This window comes from Corylus avellana, unplaced genomic scaffold (assembly GCF_965113065.1).
Source record: "Corylus avellana unplaced genomic scaffold, dhCorAvel1.hap1.2 HAP1_SCAFFOLD_190, whole genome shotgun sequence".
Classification (NCBI taxonomy): domain Eukaryota; kingdom Viridiplantae; phylum Streptophyta; class Magnoliopsida; order Fagales; family Betulaceae; genus Corylus; species Corylus avellana.
Window position 1 is genome coordinate 12,501 of NW_028290581.1, and position 7,500 is coordinate 20,000.

A 7,500-nucleotide genomic window follows, 5' to 3' on the forward strand; every position below is an offset into this window, starting at 1 on the left:
AGAATATTGTAAAATGAAAGATTGATTATACCCAATTTTAATCGATTTCAATTAATCCCTCGTTACGGCTCATAAGATAAGTAATAGGTAGGGATGACAGGATTTGAACCCGTGACATTTTGTACCCAAAACAAACGCGCTACCAAGCTGCGCTACATCCCTTTCCATTGGTCGACAGTGTCATTGTAGAGAATACCTGTATTGTTTTCCACATCTTTATTTTCTCCATTCATATACAAAAATTATCTTGTCATTTCTTCTTTTTTATCTCATATCATAGAACATATATTTAATATTTCATTCTAATAAATAATTAATTATAATAAAAGGCTTATACACATACGTAACGTATAATTAAACCCGCTTAAAAAAATGAATAGAATATTTTTGGGGAATGCTGGGACAGAAAAAGGCGTATTTTTTTTTTAAGAAAAGGAATAGCTACTGAATCATTGTACATTTCAATTTGAATTAGGGATTCCGCATACAAATACAAGTGATCATTAACTACACCTACGTCTGATCATATATGTATTACAAATTACAATAAAGAAGGAGTATTTAAAATGCGAGATCTAAAAACATATCTCTCCGCGGCACCGGTAGTAAGTACTCTATGGTTCGGGTCTTTAGCGGGTCTATTGATAGAGATCAATCGTTTATTCCCGGATGCGTTGATATTTTCCCTTTTTTAATTCTAGTTCTAGTTATAGTTATTGATATGGGAAGGGGTGAAGAAAATTAGAGATATAATCAAATATCTGTGACTAATCCCTCCCCTTCCCTTCTTTTACTTTTCTAATTTTTAAAATTAGAATAAGTTCGAAAAGAGAAAGAATAAAAGTGGATTCAACTTCAGTAAAACTCGGAACTCGGGCCGGGACTCTAATTTAAATTTAATTAATAAGATAAGAGAATGAGAACGGAAATGGAAATTGATGGCCGGGTCAACAATATCATACAAAATACTTAAATGAAAAATGAAATACTATACTAGGATTATAAATCTAGTTAGAAATCATTGTATTACTTATTAATACTTTTTTATTACTATCTTGATTTCAACGAAATCTTTCAGAATTTGATTTCGAGTTAGCAACTTCTATTTTTTTTCGTTCCTTTCTTCTCTTTGGATCGGAAAATAGAATAGTTGGGTGAATCAAAAATCCAAAGGAGGTTCATGGCCAAGGGTAAAGATGTTCGAGTAACCGTTATTTTGGAATGTACCAATTGTACTCGAAATAGTGCTAATCGAAATGGTGCTAATAAGGAATCAATGAGTATTGGTATTTCCAGATATATTACTCAAAAGAATCGACATAATACGCCTAGTCGATTGGAATTGCTAAAATTCTGTCCCTTTTGTTACAAACATACAATTCATGGGGAGATAAAGAAATAAATCGAACCGATCCGATCGCTTGTATGTCACCCTTCCAAGGAAGATTAAAAATGACATATTATATATATATATATATATATTTAAAGATAAACAAAACAAAATCCCCCATTGAAATAGGATTTTCGGGATAAGGAAGAAACAAATCATGGATAAATCCAAGCGACTCTATTTTAAATCCAAGCGATCTTTTCGTAGGCGTTTGCCCCCGATTGGCTCGGGGGATCGAATTGATTATAGAAACATGAGTTTAATTAGTCGATTTATTAGTGAACAAGGAAAGATATTATCTAGACGGGTGAATAGATTAAACTTAAAACAACAACGATTAATTACTATTGCTATAAAGCAAGCTCGTATTTTATCTTTGTTACCTTTTCTTAATAATGAGAAACAATTTGAAAGGGGTGAGTCGACCACCAGAACTACTGGTCTTAGAATCAAAAAGAAATAGGCTTACTCTTCACTTGAATCAAAATTCCAATACGAATTCAAAGGCGGATTGATATTTTGTTCGAAAAATTCGCGAATCCATATTTTATTGTCGTATTATCATAAGAAAAAAAGAATAAATCTTTTTTTATTAAACGTGTTGTTTGTTCATTTTGACGACTTTATTATTATATTTTATCATACTAATTTCTATTCTACCTTCCCGGAGTTAATTCTCCAGTGAACTCCATTTTAAATTTAAAACATTCCGATGAATTCCTTCCAAATATACTTATTTTAGAATCTCATTGGAAATCATATAAAGGCAATTTCTATTTAATATAGCTATTTGCGCAAGTATTTTACGATTAAGAAGCAACTGCCTCTTGTACAGATTGTGTATTAATCTATTATAATTATAGTATATGCCTTTACCGCGAATTACTGCATTTATCCGAGTAATCCACAAACGACGAAAATCTCTCTTTTGCCTACCTCTATCCCGATAAGCCGAAAACAAAGCTCTTATTTTCTGTTGAGTAATAGTTCTAGTAAGTCTTGAATGAGCCCCTCGAAAGCTTGATGCAAATAAACGAATTTTTGTTCTACGTCTCCGAGCTATATATCCTCGTTTAATTCTGGTCATTGAATAAATGAAACTTCGATGAATAACTAATTGATTTCCTTTCTTTCAGTTATTCCTTTTCCCTTTCCTAGTTTATTAATAACAAAACGGATTCTTCCAATGTATAAACTAAAAACTCCAATGGCTTTTGCTACTATAACCTTCCCGACCACGATTTTTTCTTTTTTTCTGGGCATTTCACTGCGAAATAAGAAATTGTATTGATAGTGATACTAGATATTAAAAACTAGATATTAAAAAAAGCATATTAAATAAAAAAAGAAAAACAAAAAGTAGTAAATCTAAATGGATAAAAAAATCGTGGGTTCCATCGTTTCTATGGTTACTTTTTTAACGGCGAGGTCCCCTCTATACACCGGAGCCCCTTCTTTCATTTAATCAATGCTATTGTTAACTTGTACAGTTCACACTTTTTGGCTCTACCCATGAATTATCCAGTAATCAGTCTTTCACAATGAGATCTACCTATACAGTAACGATATTTAATTATGAAGATTAGCTGTGTAGCTGACCCTGTTAGTCCGTTGTTGCAAGAGTAAGGGCATAATCTTTCTGCCTTTTCATTTTAATAGTCTTTCCCCTGCTTAGTGGATAACCATTTGCTACCAATGGGAAATTCTTTTTCATCTTAAATTGAAAATTGAGACGGTTGGATTTATACCAATAGAAACCATAAAATTTGATACACAATAGAAGGATATCATAGATCCTTTTTAGATAGTGAATGGAGTTCTTCCATTTTATCCTATTTATTGGTACTGACCACTGATACTGGAAAAATTGGTTCTTTTCTTTTGTCCCAGTCCATGCTCTGAACGAGTCACACATACACCCTAGTACATGTTCCTCGTCGCTGAGGACATCCCCCAAGGGCGGGGGATTTCGTGACATTTCTGATTGGCTGTCTTGTCTTTCTAATAAGTTGTTTAATAGTTGGCATGTTGACTCGTATACATAATGAGTTGGTTTAGATCGATCCTAACCGGATGATTAGGCATTACTTCTATATTAATAGATATATTAAATATAAGAAGAGAAAATTGAAAATGGCATATTTGCGCGAAATCCCTGCTATTTTTTATTCTACCGCTATAACATCAACAATTCCATGAGCTTGGGCTTCTGTTGCTGACATAAAAACATCTCTTTCCATGTCTTCGGATACAACCCATAAGGGTTTGCCCGTTCTTTGTACATAAACCCTTGTGATGGTTTCGCGTAACTTCAACAGTTCTTCCGCTTCCAGGATAAATTCTCCCGTTTGTGCCTCATAAAAAGAACTAGCAGGCTGATGGATCATTACCCTGATTATATAACATAATAAATGGTTCTTCTATCTCGAAGATAAATCAAAGAGAAGAAATAAAATAAAGAATAATAATACGAAAAACAAGATAGAATTGAACAACCGTACAGGCATCTTTTTCGCATTGCATACGGCTCTACAATGGAATTCGCTTTTACCTCCCATCCAAGAAACAGAAAAAATAGGATCTATCAGACCAGACCCTGATTGGTAAATAATCCAATAACCATCCTTCCTTTTTTGGAGTAGTTAAAAAATACTATGATGGCTCCGTTGCTTTATATTTATATATTTTATTTATTTAGTCTTTTATTCAGCAATCCCAAAGTTTCTTTTTTTTTGTATTCTTTCATAACATAATTAGCCTTCTGGCGTGAAAACAAAAAAGTTTGTGACGCTGCAAGAGATTTCCGATAGATCAGATAAAATCGGAAATGCCCCTTATCTCATACTACTCTTTCAATATATAATCTAATAGTTTTTGAATTTTGAAAAAAAAAAAGATTTCTCATATCGAATTCAAAATGCCATGCTATTATTACTTAATAGTCATATTTCATATCGCGAAGGCATAGTCTTCTTTTTTCTCTCAAATACAAAACTCATTGGCGCCGAGCATGAGGGAATGCTAGACGTTTGGTAATTTCTCCTCCGACCAGAATAAAAGATCCCATTGAAGCGGCTAATCCCATGCATATTGTCTGTACATCTGGTCGTACAAATTGCATAGTATCATAAATAGCTACTCCGGGTATTACCCACCCTCCGGGAGAGTTCATAAACAAATACAGATCTTTGATATCATCCTCTATACTAAGATATACCATAAGACCAATAAGTTGATTCGAGATCTCGCTATCAACCTCTTGGCCTAAAAAAAGTAATCTTTCTCGATAAAGTCGGTTGATTAGGATAAAATTGTATCCTTAGGAACCGTACGCGCACCTTTTGATGCATACGGTTTACCAAAAATCGCGAAAAAAAAGAATCAATGTGTAGATTACAGCCCTCATCTTTTTTCATAGTGGGCTCCTTCTAACAAAGGGCTTTTTTCTTCTATTTTTCAAGAAAGATTAGTTTTGGTCTGTTTACTTTACCTATAAATAAAAAGAAATAGATAAAAGTAATCTACTAAACTTATCGAACGAACTTCTCATTGATTTATTGTTTCATCGAGATCGAATCCAAATCACGATGTCATTTTCTTGTTCCGGAATGGGCTTCTTCAATTTTTTTAGGTTTATGCTCTACTCCGAGTAAAGATCGGCCCGATTTTGATTTGCACATATAGGGCAAATGCCCCAATACCACGTGTTTTTGCTATGGCTTTTTTTTTTATTTATTTCATGTCTTCTGCCAAATATTCAATGTATTCGTTATATTACTCGATTGCTTAAACAGTTTGAGATCGCTCCTGTTTATAATATGATAAAAATAGATATATTACCAATTGGGTTTTTTCTAAACGGAGCCTGGATACTTCATTTTATTGGTCCAATTGAGCCAACTATAAATTATTCTAAACCATAAATTATTCTAATTGATAATATTAATCTGGATACCCCCTCCAAAAAACAAAATAAATATAATTGCACTTCACGCTCCAAATTTTTGATGATTCAATCAATCTTTCTTGGGCGAAAGAGAGGATATCTCGATCGGGGGAGAGAATGGGGAAATCCCATGTGACCCAATATATCTGACAAGTCGCACTATACGTCAACCCAAGATGCATCTTCCTCCCCGGGACTTCGAAAAGGTACTTTTGGAACACCAATAGGCATTAAATGAAAGAAAAAAAGAATTAAGTACTATATCTTACTTTGATGTGGAAGCGTAAAAATGGGTTTATTGTCTTAATAAGATTAGCCTTTATCATAGTTTATCCAAAAATTGAATAAGTTCATAAAATAAAAAAAAAAAGAAGACAGAATGACTATGACTAAAGAAGAAAATTTTTAAGAATGGGTCTTTTGAATGATATGAACAAATATGTATGCTTTCACTCATAGAAAATGAAAGCGGGATCCCGCCCCCCTACCATTGCGTATTGGTACTTATCGGGTATAGAATAGATCTGCTTCTGTTTGTTCCTACAAACAGAACTCTTCCATTATTACTAATATAATAGAACAAATCTTAATCCTTTCCTCGAGATAATCTACTGAAAAGGGGAGGTCCATAGCATAGTTTTTTCCAATGCAATAAAGTTACATAGTGTCTATTTTTCGTTGATAAAGGGGTATTTCCATGGGTTTGCCTTGGTATCGTGTTCATACCGTCGTATTGAATGATCCGGGTCGTTTGCTTTCTGTCCATATAATGCATACAGCTCTAGTTGCTGGTTGGGCCGGTTCGATGGCTCTATATGAATTAGCGGTTTTTGATCCCTCTGACCCTGTTCTTGATCCAATGTGGAGACAGGGTATGTTTGTTATACCTTTCATGACTCGTTTAGGAATAACCAATTCATGGGGCGGTTGGAGTATCACAGGAGGGACTATAACGAATCCGGGTATTTGGAGTTACGAAGGTGTGGCCGGTGCACATATTGTGTTTTCTGGCTTGTGCTTTTTGGCAGCTATTTGGCATTGGGTGTATTGGGATCTAGAAATATTTTGTGATGAACGCACGGGAAAACCTTCTTTGGATTTACCTAAGATTTTTGGAATTCATTTATTTCTTTCAGGACTGGCTTGTTTTGGGTTTGGCGCATTTCATGTAACGGGGTTGTATGGTCCTGGAATATGGGTGTCCGATCCTTATGGACTAACCGGAAGGGTACAATCTGTAAATCCAGCGTGGGGTGTGGAAGGTTTTGATCCTTTTGTTCCGGGAGGAATAGCCTCTCATCATATTGCAGCAGGGACATTGGGCATATTAGCAGGTCTATTCCATCTTAGTGTCCGCCCGCCCCAACGTCTATACAAAGGATTACGTATGGGAAATATTGAAACCGTCCTTTCCAGTAGTATCGCTGCTGTTTTTTTTGCCGCTTTTGTTGTTGCTGGAACTATGTGGTATGGTTCAGCAACTACCCCGATTGAATTATTTGGTCCCACCCGGTATCAATGGGATCAGGGATACTTCCAGCAAGAAATATATCGAAGAGTTGGTGCTGGGCTAGCCGAAAATCAAAGTTTATCAGAAGCTTGGTCTAAAATTCCTGAAAAATTAGCTTTTTATGATTACATCGGCAATAATCCGGCAAAGGGGGGATTATTCAGAGCGGGCTCAATGGACAACGGGGATGGAATAGCTGTTGGTTGGTTAGGACACCCTATCTTTAGAGATAAAGAAGGGCGTGAACTTTTTGTACGTCGTATGCCTACTTTTTTTGAAACATTTCCGGTTGTTTTGGTAGACGGAGATGGAATTGTTAGAGCCGATGTTCCTTTTAGAAGGGCAGAATCGAAGTATAGTGTCGAACAAGTAGGTGTAACTGTGGAGTTCTATGGCGGCGAACTGAATGGAGTCAGTTATAGTGATCCTGCTACTGTGAAAAAATATGCTAGACGTGCTCAATTGGGAGAAATTTTTGAATTAGATCGCGCTACTTTGAAATCCGATGGTGTTTTTCGTAGCAGTCCAAGGGGTTGGTTTACTTTTGGACATGCTTCGTTTGCTCTGCTCTTCTTCTTCGGACACATTTGGCATGGTGCTAGAACCTTGTTCAGAGATGTTTTTGCCGGTATTGACCCGGATTTGGATGCTCAA

At 35.3% G+C, this 7,500-nt stretch overlaps 1 non-coding gene across 1 annotated transcript; it reads right to left on the reverse strand.

The window, feature by feature from the left end:
• Positions 1–88: 88 nt before the first annotated feature.
• Positions 89–162, reverse strand: TRNAP-UGG (transfer RNA proline (anticodon UGG)). Its single transcript has one exon. It is a non-coding gene; the product is annotated as a tRNA-Pro (tRNA).
• Between the last annotated feature and the right edge of the window lie 7,338 nt (positions 163–7,500).